This window comes from Microcaecilia unicolor, chromosome 6 (assembly GCF_901765095.1).
Source record: "Microcaecilia unicolor chromosome 6, aMicUni1.1, whole genome shotgun sequence".
Classification (NCBI taxonomy): Eukaryota; Metazoa; Chordata; class Amphibia; order Gymnophiona; family Siphonopidae; genus Microcaecilia; species Microcaecilia unicolor.
This window is the reverse complement of record NC_044036.1, coordinates 144,421,734-144,439,907: the sequence shown is the minus strand read 5'-3', so window position 1 is coordinate 144,439,907 and position 18,174 is coordinate 144,421,734. Positions and strand designations below refer to the sequence as shown.

Below are 18,174 nucleotides of genomic sequence, written 5' to 3'. Positions count from 1 at the left end.
CAGATTTCTGCGTATATAAAATTTAGGCACGGATAAACCAATTAAATCTAATTAGTGCCAATGATTGCTGGTTAAAAAGCTAGTTATCGGTGCTAATTATCTTGTTACTCAATTGCACGTGCAAACTGGGCAACTTTTTAACGACTTTTGTAGAATTAGGGGGTTAAATGTGTTACTGTACAAGAAGCAAATCAGTAACCATGTGAAGGAAATCGGAAAAGCTGGATCTACTGTAAAAACTTCCAAATGCCTACTATCATTGCAGAATACAGCTGGAAGGTTGTGATGCTGTGATCAGGTCACTCCCCTGGTGAGAATGTTGCATTGGTTGCTGTTTGAGGCCCGTCTGTCTTTTAAATTGGGTACTTTTATCTTCATAATCATTCATGGTCTGTTTCCATCTTGTATGGTACCTCTTTTATGAATTCCCAGTCTCTTAGATCATGGAGAAACAACAGCTTGTTATTGATTTCTTTCCCTTTGGCTGAGATTAAATCTCAAAAGACTTTTGTTTCTTTATTTTCTTATCGAGCAGCATATTTTGTAAGTCTTTAGCTGAAGATATAAGATCCAATAGGAATTATTTGAATTTTTGAAAGAAATGTAAAACTTTTATTATTATGTTAAAAATTTTTGGAAGTTTAGACCTCGTTTTTATACATTATGTTAATTCCCAGTTTATGATTTGTTATCTGTATGTGCAGTGATCAGATACACTGTAATGGAAGAGTATAAGCAACATATTGTATTGTATTGCATTGTTTATTTATTCACAAGCTCTCTCTCCTTATCCCGTGCTGTCTAGTTCTCATTAGAAATTGTTTTCTGCCTGCAATATTTTTCTGTTTTTGTTTACTCCCAGAATCCTTTCTTGTACATCAAATATGGCAGTAGCTATGGAACTGTTGGAACAATGCTTCGTAAGTACATCATCTGTCATTTCAGGTGAAAGAGCCCTATAGTGGTATTCAGAAGTTGTCTTATGTTACTTCTGGTTTTTATTGCGCAACTACAGTGAAGGTTCAGTGCAAATTATAAAATAAAGACTAACTGAACAAACAAAATACCAGGGGCTACATAATTAAAACAATGAAAAAAATTACACTTCCAATAAGAATGAAAACAACACAAAATTATACTTTCAAAAGCACATATTTAAGAAATAAAAATGTCTTCAGGGCTTTTCAAAACATCTGATAAATATTTAAGTATTCTTATGGATAATGGCAGCAAATTCCAAGACAAAACAGTATGAAAATGACGAATTTAGTATCTTATTAGATACTATCTTCTTTATAGCTGCAAAACATAATAGAAATTGATCATGTGTATTATACAAATCGCTTTTATGAAGCGGAGATACCAATATGGAGCAGTGTAGCAATATAGAATTTTGAAAACTGTGATACATATCTTAAATTGTATTCTGGCTTCAATAGAAAGCCAGTGTAATTCCAGAAAAAAAAAATGGAGTCACAGAATTATACTTGTGAACTAAATAAATTGCTGTGTTGTAGTTGTATGATCAAAGCTGTAGTACAACCTCTATAAATAACATTACAGTAGTCCATTCTAGACAAAATTAGAGTCTGGACTAACAGTTTAAGGGCCCTGTTTAATAAGGCACGCTAACATTTTAGCGTGCATTAACGCATTGGGCTTACCACCGCTGTATAAAAGGGCTCCTGAATAAGTTAAACTGGACAAAGATAGGACTGCTATTTCTGAGGTCCTATGCCAGGTTAACTTATCCAGGTAAGTGCCTCGGAGCAGCCTCAAAATAGCTGGCGTTGGCTTTAGCGGTTAGAGGGGATATTTATCGTCACCATCCAGTCAAGTACTGCCGAATGGTCTCTTGGGCTTTGGTCAGTATGAGTTAATCGGATAAGAGTTTCTCTCACTTTGGATATTGACATTAAATAATAAACTTGACCAAACAGCAGATTGGCTATCATTAAACAAACTAAAACAACTCCTGACAAAACACAAGGAGTACTTTTTTCTTTGAAAGAAGATCCTAAACCTATTGTTCCAGTTAGTATTGCAGAATCCACAGATGTTCCGCAATCTGCTGTTAAAGATTTAGGAGTCATTCTGGATCAGCATCTAACTTTCAGACCGCAAATCTCTATTATTGTTTGCTCTTGTTTCTATAAGCTTCACATGCTCTCCTCCATCCGACATTTATTTACACAAGGAACCCTATGAGCATTAACTTGCGTGTTTGTTATTAGTATACTCAACTATTGCAAATCCTCAATGGAATACATTCATTTGATACTCAACGATTACAGATTAGCAGTTAAACTAATTACTAATTCTCGGAAATATCACGTTACTCCCATCTTATGTCATGAACACCGGTTACCATTTGCCCACAGAATAACATACAATGTCCTAATTCTTACCCATAAAATTCACTATTCAGTGCAGCCATTATATCTTTCCTGCTTTCCGATCCCCTACATGCTTTCTCGGTCCCTTCGGTCTTCTCAACAAAATCGACTGGCGATTGCTTCTTTTCATGCAATACCCTTAGAGACCATTTCAGATCGTCTGTTTAGTATCACAGCCCCCACCCTGTGGAATTCTTTACCGCTTTCATTGAGGTTACAAACCTCTCATTCTATTTTTAAAATGGAATTGAAAACCACCTTATTTCGGGATGCATATCGGAATGAGTAGTCCCAAGGACGGGCCCCTCTTGGAGGACAAATACCAGGCCACTGCTGATGCAGTACTTCAACTCTTTTTTTTCCCCCTTTTCTCATCTCCTTCCTATTTCTTTTCTATCAAATTTCTAGTTCCTTTCTATATTTTATTATAATTAATATATATTGTAAACCACGTAGATAGTGCGGTATATCAAGAAATAAACTTGAAACCCCTAAAATTCTTAAAGTGTACTAATGAATGAAAATGTGCCCTAATGAATGCACATCCTTAAGAGGTTAAGGTTAGGTCCCCCCATACTGGCACTCCCACTGGGCTGCTTTTCTCTGTGGTGTGTTATTGGACTAATATTTTTTTTAAAGGTAGTATAATACCCTTAAAAGAATCATTATCATTGCTTTTTTTAAACTGCTGTCTGCTAATAATATTTAGGTAGCGTGCAGTGTGGTACTTTCTTTCTGAGCCAGGACTGGAAGTTCTGCACAAACACTAGATGTTTGTGTGCAGCATTTTTGAGTGATGGAGCTAGTTTCCCTTGAATAGCGATTGATTGAGCTGCAGTGTTGTCAGCCTGTGAGGGAACTCCTGGCTGTGGCCTACATTATTCACATTACTCTCAACTGCTTAGGTTAATCCTTTTGATATCATCTGTTTAGGCCTAGAGCCAACTCCCGTACAGTGGCCTGGGGAGGTGCGTCATCTTCCTTGGCTCGAGACTCAGAGCTGTAATTAAAGGCAGGTCTTTGCACTATAGTCAAGGGAAATGGACCATATTTGGTTCCTGGAGCAAGATTAGCACTCACAAATCGAAACTACTGTGAGGAGGACAGGGCACATTGGATTTCATGCGCAACAAGGCCTTATCGATACAAAGCAAAAGAGAGTTTCAAAACAACTGCCTGAAAATGGTGCAGCATTGTGCGGTAAATTAAATGAGCCATGCCAATAATCACCATTTTTTTTTCATTTAAAACAGAATTCTTTTTTTTTTAATTATAGTTTACAGAATTATTGTGGATTACACATGAGTTTGCTACTCAGTATAAATATAAGAACTCATGCTTCTGTATGAAATGTGCATATAATTCATTATTATACCTTTCAGTAAGCAAGGTGCAAATTCCAATGCGCTTCCACTGCCAATATGATTGTTTCATATTGTATCTAAACTTAGAAAAGCATGCCATTAATTTCTAATTCTGTTTATTTTTATTATCTGATATATATGCACATATATATTTTATGCAAGGAATCCATTGGGTATTTGATTCCAAAACTCTGTACATATTTTAGTAATAATTTCCCTTTATTCTATTTTTCAATAATACCAGTGCTTATTCTTTATAACTAGCAAAAGTTCCTAAAATGCACACATATCTATATAATTATCATTCATCGGTTATCTTTTTTCCGTTTATATTGTTCCAGTATTGATAAGAATATAACAATTTTGTGTTGCAGGAATATTCATTGTGAGGGCAATGTTCAGACTATTTTGCTCTAGTGGTGGTATAGGAATGTTTAAAATAATAAAATACGTTTCTTTTCCCCACCTTGAGGGAGCACTTTTTTCAAAGGGGTTTTCTCCTGTGGATAAATACACGTTTTATCTACAGAAATCCCTCTGAAACTTGCTCCATTGTATAAACAATTAAAAATGTCAACCCTCATGTAGCCTGTTTCCTGGGGGGGGTGGGGGGGGTGTCAATATGTGAATGGGTAAAGAGTTGTAATTAGTCCATGGCTGTCAGATACTGTAGTGGACCAGGGGGTGAAATGCTTTCTGTCGTGGAATGACCATGCCTGTCTTGGGATGGAGTTCTGCAAGACAGAACGGAATAAATTCATGTAACACCTTTTTTGTGATTTCACATGATTTAACTTTTATTTACAGAGGACCAATCCCCAGGAGGTTTCACAGTCAGTGCACTGAGTACTCCACACTTTGGTAACAGCAATGGCTCCCTAAAGCATATGTCAGTTTATTATTCAGTCTCTTCAGAGGAAGAGAATGGAATTTGCTGAGTGGTTGCCTCAATGAACTCAAATGTCCATTTTTTCCCCCAATTTCTTAGAGATTCTCAGAAATATTAAGGCACTCCTGCTAGGGATCCTGAATTCCTCTTAGTACCCAGTAAAATCAACATCACTATTCATCCTTCTCAGGTGTGGACACTAGAAAGGCCTTCTCAAAAGAGGACGTTCTGCTGGTGGTATGGCAGTGATCTCCTAGGGACAATAAGCCAGCCCAGACTCAGATATGGTGAGTTGCTGGAATTTCCCATACTGGGTCTGGAACTGGCCTGGTGAAATATTTACTGTTTGCCTTGCTCTCTCAAACTACCTAATCTCACTATACCAGTTTTAACAATAGAGAGCTCTCCTGACATAGTTTAGTGGCCTCTACATAAACAAGGTTTCCAGAGTTATGCAAGGTGAAAGACAAAAACATCCAACTGCCCATTCAGCAGGACTCTCTTATCACTATATATCTCTAGAATATAAGGGAGCAACTAGTTCTATTGTGCAGTACACATTATCCCCTGGATTCTATACAGTGTGACCGAAATTGCGTGCGCAAATCTGGTCGTATTGTGGATTTCCACGTGCGATTTAATTACTTAACAAGCCAATCACTGCCAATAATTACCATTTAACAAGCAATTATTGATACTGGCATTAATTAGAATTTAGGCTTACAACTTGCTAGGTGTATTCTGTAAAGTGGTACACATAAATTCTATTATGCGCTGCCAAAAAGAGGACGTGGCCATTGGCATTCTGGAAATCTACAAGCACAGTTATGCTCCGTGCTTAACTAAGGCGCCGGTATTTACACTAAGCTTCACTTGGCGTAAATGGATGTGCCTAGAGTTAGGTGCAGGCGTGGCCGCTATACATAGGCGTATTCTACAAACCGCGCCTAAATCTGTAGGTGGAAATATTTTCGGTGACGATTTTGCAGGCGCCATATATAGAGTCTAGTCCTATATGCAGGTACTTTCTCTGTTCCTAGTGTTCCTCAATCTAAGTTTTGTTGTAACTGGGGCAATGGAGAGTTAAGTGACTTGCCCAGGGTCACAAGGAGCTGCAGTAGGCAGTTCCCCAGGATCTCAGTCCGCTGTACTAACCATTAGGCTAGCTTGAGCTACTACTGAAAAAGGTGTGAGCAAAAAAATCCAAATTAAAAAAAACAAAAACAAAGATACAGCATCCTTCAAGCCAGAAATGAACCAGGTTTGCATGTATTTAGGAAAGCATGACACAGCAAAAAGCAAAGTTGTTCTCTGGAAGCAATAATGGACACCCTGTTCAATTCTGACATATAAATTATAAGGCAAAATAAATAACTAAACCTGTTTAAACTTCAGAAGACTACCTGCCAGGTATTTGTGACCTGGCTTGGCCACTGTTGGAAACAGGATGCTGGGCTTGATGGACCTTTGGTCTTTCCCAGTATGGCAATACTTATGTAAGTTATATGCAGGTCATGAGCATGACAGTTTACAGCACAACATACTTTTAAGGTCTTATGCTATATTTTGTAGAGATGTGCAGAGAAAACAAAGGAAATAAAAGGAAATATCTGCCTTAATTCTCCCTCACCCCTGCTCCTCCAGTCCACCATTTGCCCCAGGCATCACTTCACATGCTGAAGGGAGGGCGCCTCGCCAGTGGTTCCCAAGGCTGTATCTTCTCTCTGAACACTTCATACCCCCTAGAGCCTGTGCCAGCACCATGCATATGCAGGCAAAAGGCTCACAGGCTGTACTTCCTTGTCTGCTGACCTCAAAAGATTGAACTTCATCTCACAGGAGCAGGGGGCAGGAAGTAGCCTGTGAGCTTTGAATAGTTTCCAAGTTTATTAGGGACTTAAATTCCACCCATTAATGATGTCTGAGTAGCTTACAATAAAATTATTTTTAAAAAAGTAAGAGTGCATTAAATCTGCTTGGAGTGCCAGCAGAGACATCATGGTGTGGTTGGTAACTGCTGGAGCTCCGCTGCTCTTTTTCTGAGTGGTTTTCTCCATCAATGACATGGAAAACACAAATGATATTTTTCATTTGGTTCTGTGTTGTTTTGGATTAAAATGACACAATTAGATTAACGTGGAGGACACTACTATTTTTATTTTCATTTTAAATGACTGCACATTCCTAATACTTTGTCATGGGGGGGGAGAAATGTGTTTTTCAGTTCATTCTTTTATAACATCTAGAAAGTGACTTTTTTTTATTATTTTTTATCCCAACTGGAATAAAAATGGTTATGGACAATGTCTGCATAGTTTAAATTGTATTTGGTATTTTTTAATTGAGAAACTCTGCTGATTGTTTATGGCTCCCAAGGAGACCTTTGTAATGCATCTGCAGGTTGTACAATTTTGTTTTTACTGTGATTAAATTAACTGTTAAGAAAACAATGTTTTTATGTGTGTTTATAAATCCCTGAAATAAATAAATGCCAATACTCCAGATCCACGCTGTTCTGTAAACTGGCACCTAAATGTGATGGTGCATAGCTTGAAGGTAGGACCTACACATGGGTGGAGTCTGGGGCTGAGGCGCATGGGTGGTATATACAGTTACATGTGTGTAAATTATAGAACAGTATAATTTATGTGTGTTTTTGGCAATCAAAGCATGAGCATTTTAGAACAGCTTGTGTGACTGGTGTAAATGGTCATGCCTAAAATATGCACACATATTTGTCCAGCTACACTACGCAGTGGTTCCCGACCCTGATACTGTTGGCACCATAGGCAAGTCAGGTTTTCAGGATACCTATGACAGATATTTGCATGCACTGCCTCCACTGTATACAAATCTATTTTCAAAACCAGGAGGCCTTCAGGCCCCTTACTGACAGTCTCTTGGTACTACTGCTAGGAATCAGACTGCCTAATCAGGGACACACACCAGAGCACTGCAAACTTGAGAAAACCTTGAATAGAACATACTCACTCTGAAACAGAGACTTTTTATTCATGAGAAAACTTTTTATAAGTGAGGCATACATAAGAATCTGTAGTCAGAAGAGTAATAAGGATTCATTTTTCAAGTTAACAAGCTGGGGAACAGAAATTAAGCACATTTTGGTGAAGCCCAGGGGCCCTTTGGCAGGTATTTGCTTGCAGCTCAGCCTGCAAAGGCAGCAGGAAGACAACCTCCCTTTGCTGCCTTCAGCAGTAATAACCCTGGACCCCAGCAGCCATGTCTCATAGGTACACCTAAGTGACAAAATGCAGGGCTCAGTGGAACACCGGTTTCACCTAGCTTGGCATTCCTTGTGTTCTAATACATACAGACACGTTTCCATCATTCTGAAATGCGCTTAAAGAGATTTTCGCTTGTTTTGTGCAACAGTCTGCTTTGTTGGTGGTTTAAAATGTGTGAGGGAAAACACAGTCTCTTAATTAAAAGCTTCTGTTTGTAATTTGTAGTTTCTGGTTTCTTTAACCTAATTTATTTGTCAGTCATTGGTTTCTATTAGTCTTTTGTTGATCAGTTTGTTGTCAACTTTGCTAAAAAAAATAACAGTAAAGGTGGCCAGATTTGTACTTGGCATCTTTTAGTTCTACAATATGTGCAATCTTAAGGTTTTTTTGCCACCCTCCTACATTACATACTGGTTTCTTTTTCTTCACAGAATATACAAGTGGTGTGCTACAACTGGTAGCTTGGTCTATTCCAGACAGTATTAACCAGAAAACTAGCTTAGGAAAGAAAACAAAGTTATTGCAAAGAGAATATATTTATTTATTTGTTACATTTGTATTCCACATTTTCCCACCTATTTGCAGGCTCAATGTGGTTTACATAGTACCGAAGAGGTGTTCGACGACTCTGGTATGAACAAGTACAAAGTGATGTTGTGGTAAGATAAAATTCATGTGGAACAGACACATTAGGCAATCGTAGAGCGGAAGAGTTGTGTTATGTCCATTTCGTACTTCGGTTTCATTGTGTTGCAGAGTTCAGGCATTTAAGTTGGATCGGTAAGGTATCCCTTTTTAAACAGGTTAGTTTTTAGAGATTTCCGGAAATTTAGGTGGTCACACGTTGTTTTCAAGACTTTTGGTAATGCGTTCCACAGTTGTGTGCTTATGTAGGAAATATCAAAAAAGAATTTACTGTGTGAACTTTTAAATGGTAGAACATGACAACATTCATGCCGTGTTGTCGCTGCTGCTCAGTTGTGGGTCTCTCTTGCCTGAACACTGCCTCCTGCTCTCCTCCCCCCACCTCCCCTCGTGGTCAGAGTTAGTACTCGTGTTCTCGATGCCTCAGACATCTCCTGTATTTGCCTCTGCAGTATTTTCAAAGGAAAAAATAAATAAACTTGATCTACAAGTTGGAAAATTAGCTTTAGTTCTAGAAATTATACTTTGCTAAGATGGTCTCTGACCTTGTTTGTTAAATATAAGCTGGAACAATAATTTAATACTCTACTACATGAAACCAATTGAAAGAATGTCTTGCCATTATGGTATGATGATGCAACAGGCAATGATTCCGACTTAATAGAATGTATGGATGATTTGATTTGATAACACTTCTCAGGAAGCAGGGTGAATTTGATCTCAATCATAATTCAGATTACTAAGGGCCCTCTTTACTAAGCTGCGCTAGATGCACGTTAGCGTTTTTAGTGCCTGGAACAACCTTCCTGAGCCCTTACATCAAGCCCCCTCCCTGCCCATCTTCAAGTCTCTGCTTAAAGCCCACCTCTTCAATGCTGCCTTCGGCACCTAACTCTTACCTTCAGGATATCCAGACTGCCCCTATCGAATTGACTACTCACTTGTCCTTTAGATTGTAAGCTCTTTGAGCAGGGCCTGTCCTTTTATGTTAAATTGTACAGCGCTGCATAACCCTAGTAGCGCTTTAGAAATGTTAAGTAGTAGTAATGCGTGCTGTGTAGGCACCCATAATATTCCTATGGGCACCTACACAATTGGCATGTGCTAATTTTGTGCATGCGCTATAAACACTAGCGCACCTTTGTAAACTACTACTACTAATTATTTTTATAATGCTACTAGACGTATGCAGCGCTGTACACTTGAACATGAAGAGACAGTCCCTGCTCGACAGAGCTTACAATCTAATTAAGACAGACAAACAGGACAAATAAGAGATAAGGGAATTACTGAGGTGGGAATGATAAAATAAGGGTACTGAACAAGTGAGTAAGGGTTAGGAGTTAAAAGCAGCACCAAAAAGGTGGGATTTTAGCCTAGATTTGAAGATAGCCAGAGATGGAGCTTGATGTACTAGCTCAGGAAGTCTATTTCAGGCATATTGTGTGACAAGATAAAAGGAATGGAGCCTGGAGTTAGCGGTGGTGGAGGAGAAGGGTGTAGATAAGAGAGATTTACCCAGTGAATGGAGTTCCCGGGAAGAAGTGTAGGGAGAGATAAGACTGGAGAGCTACTGAGGAGCCGCAGAGTGAATGCACTTGTAAGTCAATAAGAGGAGTTTGAAACTACTACTACTACTACTACTAACTGACATTTCTAAAGCGCTACTAGGGTTACGCAGCGCTGTACAATTTAAACATAGAAGGACAGTCCCTGCTCAAAGAGCTTACAATCTAAAAGACAAGAGAACAATCTAAAGACAAGTGTACAATCTAGAGGACGAGTGAACAGTTAATCTGATAGGGTGGATAGATTGGGGCATTCTACATTTCTCGAGCGGTTAGGCGCCGAAGGCAGCATTGAAGAGGTGAGTTTTAAGCAGAGATTTGAAGATGGGTAGGGAGGGGGCATGGCGTATGGGTAAAGGAAGATTGTTCCAGGCATAGGGTGAGGCAAGGCAGAATGAGCGGAGCCTGGAGTTGGCAGTGGTGGAGAAGGGTACTGAGAGAAGGGCTTTGTCCTGTGAGCGGAGGTTACGGGCGGGAACATAGGGGGAGATGAGGGTGGAGAGCTAGTGAGGAGCCGCAGACTGAGTGCATTTGTAGGTAAGGAGGAGGAGCTTGAATTGTATGCGATATCTGATCGGAAGCCAATGAAGTGATTTGAGGAGAGGGGTGATATGAGTATATCGGTTTTGGTGGAATATAAGACGTGCAGCAGCGTTCTGAACGGATTGAAGGGGGGATAGATGGCTGAGTGGGAGGCCGGTGAGGAGTAAGTTGCAGTAATCAAGGCGAGAGGTAATGAGAGCGTGGACGAGAATTCTGGTGGTGTGCTCAGAGAGGAAAGGGCGAATTTTGCTGATGTTGAAGAGGAAGAAGCGACAGGTCTTGGCAGTCTGTTGGATATGCGCAGAGAAGGAGAGGGAGGAGTCGAAGATGACTCCGAGGTTGCGGGCAGATGGGACGGGAGGATGAGGATGTTATCAACTGAGATAGAGAGTGGAGGAAGAGGAGAAGTGGGTTTAGGAGGAAAGACGAGGCGCTTGGTCTTGGACATGTTCGGCTTCAGGTGGCGGTTGGACATCCATGCCGCAATGTCGGATAAACAGGCCGATACCTTGGCCTGGGTCTCCGCGGTGATGTCAGGTGTGGAGAGGTATAGCTGGGTGTCATCAGCATAAAGATGATACTGAAAACCATGAGACGAGATCAGTGAGCCCAGGGAAGAGGTGTAGATTGAGAAGAGAAGGGGTCCAAGGACAGATCCCTGGGGAACTCCAACAGATAGTGGGATGGGAGTGGAGGAAGATCCATGGGAGTGTACCCTGAAGGTGCGGTGGGAGAGATAAAAGGAGAACCAGGAGAGGACAGACAGGGCCTTGGAACCCAAAAGAGGACAGCGTGGCAAGAAGTAAATCATGATTGACAGTGTCAAATGCGGCTGAAAGATCGAGGAGGATGAGGATGAGGATGGAGTAGTGACCTCTGGATTTGGCCAGGAGCAGGTCATTGCAAACTTTAGAGAGTGCCGTTTCTGTCGAGTGCAGAGGGCGAAAACCGGATTGAAGTGGATCGAGGATGGCATGAGAGGAGAGAAAATCAAGGCAGCGGCTGTGAACGGCGCGCTCAAGTATTTTGGAAAGGAAGGGTAAAAGAGAGATGGGGCGGTAGTTGGAGGGGCAGGTAGGGTCAAGTGAAGGTTTTTTGAGGAGAGGTGTGACAACGGTGTGCTTGAAGGTGTCAGGGACAGTTGCAGTGGAGAGAGAGAGGTTGAGAATGCGACAGATAGAGGGGGTGACAGTATGGGAGATGGTGTTGAGTAGGTTGGTGGGGATGGGATCAGAGGGAACAGGTGGTGCATTTCGAGGAGGAAAGAAGGCGGGAAGTTTCATCCTCGGTGATCTCAGGAAAAGAGGAGAAAGAGGCCTGGGTAGGTTGGTTGAGGGAGAGGGTTAAAGGGTGAAGAGGAGGTGGTGGCTTGGTCGTGAACTCAAGGTTGATCTTTTGCACTTTGTCGCGGAAATAGTCGGTCAGTGATTGAGGAGAGAGAGAAGGGGGAGTAGGAGCGGGGGGTACTTTTAGGAGGGAGTTAAGGGTGGTGAAGAGACGACGAGGGTTGGAGCTGAGAGAATTGGTCAATTGGGTGTAATAGTCCTGTTTTGCACGGAATAGGGAGGAGTGGAGGGAGGATAGCATGAATTTGTAGTGGAGGAAGTCTGAAAGGGTACGAGATTTCCTCCAGAGGCGCTCAGCGGATCGGGTGCAGGAGCGAAGGTAACGGATGCAAGGAGTCAGCCAGGGCTGGGGATTGGTGCGCTTTGTGGGACGGGAGATGGATGGCGCGAGGGTGTCCAAAGCAGAGGAGAGAGCGGTATTGTAAGCGGAGACCGCTTTGTCGACAGTTTCGGAGGACGTGATGGAGGGGAGGAGATTAGAGATAGTAGATGATAAGGTGGAGGGGTCAATAGCCTGGAGGTTCCTGGGAGGTGGTGGTTAAAGTTGGACGGGGTGGAGGGGGGGGGGGTGAAGAAGTGTGAATGTGATCAGGTGATGGTCGGAGAGAGGAAGAGCTGAGACGTGGAAATTGGAGGGTGAGCCGGAGGAGGAGAGGACGAGGTCAAGACAATGGCCGTCACGGTGAGTAGGGGTGGTGGAGCACAGCTGGAGGTTGAAGGAGGATGTTAGGGTGAGGAACTTAGAAGCATGGGGGTCGGATAGGTCATCAGCATGTACGTTAAAGTCTCCGAGAATGAGGGACGGAGATGAGGGGTCAAGAAAGACGGAGAGCCAAGCATCAAAGTCGGTAAGGAAGGAAGGGAAGGATTTATCAGGGGGGCGGTAGATGACTGCCACTCTGAGTGGTAGCGGGTAGAATAGCCGGATGGAATGGGCTTCAAAGGATGAGAAGCAGTGAGACTGCGGTAGGTGGAGGGGTTGGAAACTACAGGAAGGTGAGAGTAGTAGCCCAACGCCTCCGCCGCGGCCAACTGGGCGGGGCGTGTGGGAGAAGAGATAGCCTCCATGGCAGAGGGCTGCAACTGAGGCAGAGTCTTCCGGGGAGATCCAGGTTTCGGTTAGGGCGAGCAGTTGAAGGGAGCGAGAGATAAAGAGATCGTGGGTGAGAGACAGTTTGTTGCAGACTGAGTGGGCATTCCACAAGGCGCATGAGAAGGGGAGGGAGGAGGGGAATAGAGACGAGATTGGAGACATCCCGGGATCGTTCGCAAGGATAGGACGGGGACAGGTGAGGGGGACCTGGATTAGGGTTAATGTCTCCCGCGGATAGCAGGAGGAGGAGCAAGAGAGTGCGGAGGAGGGTGGGGGAGGTTGGGCGACGAAGGCGACGAAGATGGGGTGTACTTAGGAGGAAAGGGGATGTATGCAAAAACGGATAGGGAGCCAATGAAGTGACTTGAGGAGAGGGCATAGCAACACTGGCGGAATATAAATCGGGCAGCAGAATTTTGAACAGATTGAAGGGGAGAGAGATGGCTTAGTGGGAGACCTGTGAGAAGCAAGTTGCAATAGTCTAAGCGAGAGGTGGTAAGAGTGTGGATAACGGTTCTGGTAGTGTGCTCAGAAAGGAAAGGACAAATTTTGGTAATATTATAGAGAAAGAAACAACAGGTTTTAGCAGTCTGTTAAATATGTGCAGAGGAGAGAGAGGAGTCAAAGATGACCCCAAGGTTATGAGCTGACGAGACAGGGAAGATGAGAGTGTTACCCACAGCAATAGAGAATGGGGGAAGAGGCGCGTTGGTTTAAGAGGAAGACAAGAAGTTCAGTCTTGGTCATGTTTAGTTTCAGATGGCGGTAAGATCTGGGAGTCATCAGCATAAAAGTGATACTGAAAACCATAGGATGAGATCAGAGTACCAAGGGAGGAAGTATAGATGAAGAAAAGAAGAGGTCCCAGGACAGATCCCTGAGGTACACCAACTAATAGTGGGATAGAAGTGGAGGAAGATCCACCAGAATATACACTAAAATATGATGGGAGAGATAAGATGAAAACCAGGAAAGAACAGAGCCTTGAAATCCAAGTGAGGACAGTGTATCAAGGCGTAGGCGGTGATCAAACGGTGTCAAAAACAGCAGATAGATTGAGAAGGATGAGGATAGAATAGAGACCTTTGGATCTGGCCAGAAACAGGTCATTGGAGATTTTAGCAAGCGCTGTTCCAGTTGAATGAAGAGGGCAAAAGCCAGATTGAAGTTACATCAGAGAGGCGGCCACAGTAAAAAGGAGAGGCGGGTGCTGGCGCAGGACAACACATGGGAATCGCGCCTGCTGCCACCGACTTTTGGAACCTGAAGAAAAGAAGGTAAACTCCTGAACGGGGTGGAGGAAAGAAGGAGGAGATGCCTCTTCCAAAAGAGTGCAACCTGAGGCCCCCGCCTCAGGTGGCCTGTCGGGCTGCTCCTGTCCTCACTGCAGCAACACAAACTAAGGGGCATTTTTACTAAGCTGCGCTAAAAGGAGCCATGCATTATGATTAGCATGTGGATTTCTTTGCACCCTGAGACCACATTTAGCTGCAAAAGGGCAACATTTCCATATTTTTCCATTAATAGCCAGGTGCTAATTTTCCAGTTAGCACATGGCCAATTAGCACGTAAGCCCTTACCAACAGGACCTAGATTGTGGAATTCTGTACCTGCTCACCTCCGAGCCTTACGAAATATGAATTTAAATGAATTTAAAAAGGTTTTAAAAACTGTTTCATTTCAGCAAACATTTTATATCTCTTTTTAAGGGTAAGTTTTGGACTGCCTGAACAATGCTGGTTCTTGAGTTTTACATTACTGTTGTGGTATATGTTTTGTGACAGGTCTAATGCTATTATGAATGCATACTGTACCCCACTCAGGGTTGTAGATGTGCAGGTTATCCTATACAATAAAACGCACCTCCAACATTCTAAAGCTGACTGCATGGCTGAGGCATTCCTGCTCTCTGTATCCATCTCCTGAATTGACATCACATACTTCCGGGTTCGTCACAAGCAGAAGTGACCAACCACACGAGGTTTCTCGGCTTCAGAATGTTGTAGGTGCATTCTATTAAATAGGACTGGTCAGTTCCTTGAAGCACAGCCAGAGCTCAGCGTCCTGCACAGTAACGCTCAGACACCAGAGAGAGAGGGGGGGGGGCCTGACACCAGAGAGAGGGAGGGGGGCCTGACACCAGAGGGGGGGGAGGTATCTCTGTCACACACACTCTCTCTCTCACAGTCAATGTCTTTCTGTCTCTCACTCTCACACACTATCTCTCACACAATCTATGACTCACACTGTATCACATTCACTCTCTATGTGTCACACAGTCACTCACACACTCTCTTGGTCTCATACACTCAGTCTTACAGAGAGTCTGTGTCTCTCACACACACTCTCTCGCACATACTGTATCTGTGTGAAACACACTCTCTCTCTCTCACACTGTGTCTCACATACGCACTTGCACACACACATTCTCACATACACACTCTCTCTCTCACAGACACACTCACACCCAGACACTCTCTCTCTCACACACATAGTCACTCTCACAAACACTCTCTCAAACATAAACACTCAGAGGAAAACCTTGCTAGCGCCCGTTTCATTTGTGTCAAAAACGGGACTTTTTTTACTAGTAAATAAATAAAGTAGGCAAAAAGGGCTCGCACGCTAACCATGTGATTAGCACTAGGTCTGCCTATTCTCTGCCCCCTAAACACACCCCTGGGAAACTGTACACAGATGCCTGAACTACCACCAGGCACCTGCACACGCCTGTGGTAGTGCATTTTAGGGTGCGGGAAGCATGCATTAGTACTGCTTACCGCTACTTCATAAAAGGACCCCTAAATTTAAGATGAGATTCTCTGACCTAGTGTATTGCAGTGCTGAGTCTTAGTGAATCCCACAGTATAAGCTTTCTGCAGTAAAATAGTTTTTAAAATTACACTATTTTACCCCAAGTTTGTAAATAGGGGCTTTAGACTGTAAGCTTGCCAGGGACAAGGAAGTACATACCATACCTGAAATGTAAACTTGCCTTGAAAAAGTTGGCGTTTCAGGTACAAAGAGGCAAGACTTTTATTTAAATAAAATACATACAAAGGTCCAAAACAGCAAAGGAAAGCACCAAGAGCCTTCAAAGCAGGGACACAAATGCTTTAATCATACTCCTTTCGGAAACAATCTTCAAAGATGACCCGACACAGGCCGTGTTTCAGCACACAGCGCCTGCATCGGGGGGTCACAGAATCAGCGGGAGCAATATTCAGTAGCAAAATTTGCTCGATAAGAATTGTAGAAGATATAAACAGCGGCAGTATATGCTCCTCTGCACATTTAACTCATCTGACCCCGACACTGAGAGAGTGCGTTATAATATATTTATTATTTTATTTGTTACATACTTTGTATCCCATATTTTCCCACCTATTTGCAGGCTCAATGTGGCTTACATAGTACCGGACAGGCGATCGCCAACTCCGGTATGAACAAATACAATATGATGTTGAGGTAGGGGTAAGGTTCATGTGGAACAGACACATTATGTAATCGTAAAGCGGAAGTTATATTATGTCCATTGCGTGCTTTGATTTCGTAGTGTTGCAGAGTTCAGGTGGATCGGTAGAGTAATGCCTTTTTGAACAAGTAAGTTTTTAGTGATTTCCGGAAGTTTATTTGGTCATACATTGTTTTCACGGCTTTTGGTAATGCATTCCACAGTTGCATGCTTATGTAGGAGAAACTGGGTGCATAAGTTGATTTGTATTTGAGTCCTTTGCAGTTTGGGTAGTGGAGATTTAGATATGTGCAGAGGAGCATATACTCCACTGTATATATCTTCTACAATTCTTATCGAGCAAATTTTGCTACTGAATATTGCTCCCGCTGATTCTGTGACCCCTGATGCAGGCGCTTGTTGCCGAAACACGGCCCGTGTTGGGTCATCTTTGAAGACTGTTTCCGCAAGGAGTATGATTAAAGCATTTGTTTCCCTACTTTGAAGGCTCTTGGTGCTTTCCCTTGCTAATTTAAATAAACAAATGTACTAAGGGCCATGAAACCTAGAAGCCATCCAGGGCTGGTGCTAGACATGCTGGGGCCCATAGCAGAAATTAAGGAGGGGCCTCTCCAAATCCCTGCCTTCCCCGATCTCCCCACTCACCATAACTACAAGACATAAAACAACTTTAAATGACTTCTTCATACACAAAAAAAACAGACAAACCTTTATGAAATAAAGAACAAAGCATCACGAATTAGAAACAGAAATATGAAGACAAAAATTAAGCTGAAAACCCCAAAGAAGTTAAACTCTGCATCTACTTGGTTCCAGTTGTTTGAAAGATGGTATATGAAGTGAAATAAACTAAACTAGACAACTACAACAATGGAAACATTTTAAAAAACAGACACTTCTTTTTATACTGAACATAATACTAAGACATCTGTGATGCATATATCCCAAAGCTATCATATTCCAGTTAATACGTTCAAAATAAAACTGTTTCCTACCTTTGTTTTCTGGACATTTTATGTTTCTCTCATGTTAGTCCCACTTTCTCTTTTCTGCTTTCCTGTCTATCTCTGCTAATTCTCCTTCCAGTGGCTGAAGTCCATTCGTCTTTCTCCCTCTTTCCTGTCTTGTTCCAGTCCCTCAATACAATAGATCTCTGACATATCGATCTTTCCCTTTTAGATCTTTGGTTTTTTTTTCCTTTTCTGTCTCTCTGTCCAATCAAATTCCACCATTTTTCTCACCCTTCTTTTTACTTTTGGTCTCCTCCCACACCCTAGCTCTCCCATTTCCCATCCCACTCCTTCCCCGGCCTCTTTTTATTTTGGATTTCCTCACACCTTTTCAGTAGCAGCTCAAGATGAGTTACATTCAGGTCCTATTTCCTTGTCTTTCATCTACTCTCCATTACCACATTTCTACCCTCATTATCATCCTCTTACTCATCTCCTTGCCGCCGCCGCCGCCCCCCCAAACTTGGCCTCTACCATATGGCTTTGCCATTACCAGCATATCCTCTCACTCTCTCTTCCCACCCTTGTAGCCTGACATCTTCCTGTCTCATCTGTCTTCCCTCTCACCCCCCCCCCCCCCCTGTGGTCCAGCATATCTCC

At 42.5% G+C, this 18,174-nt stretch overlaps 1 long non-coding RNA gene across 1 annotated transcript; it reads left to right on the top strand.

Moving 5' to 3' along the window:
* Positions 1-120: 120 nt before the first annotated feature.
* LOC115471694 lies at positions 121-3,660 on the top strand. The gene is made up of 2 exons (XR_003942398.1): positions 121-794; positions 1,046-3,660. It is a non-coding gene; the product is annotated as an uncharacterized LOC115471694 (long non-coding RNA).
* Positions 3,661-18,174: the final 14,514 nt, after the last annotated feature.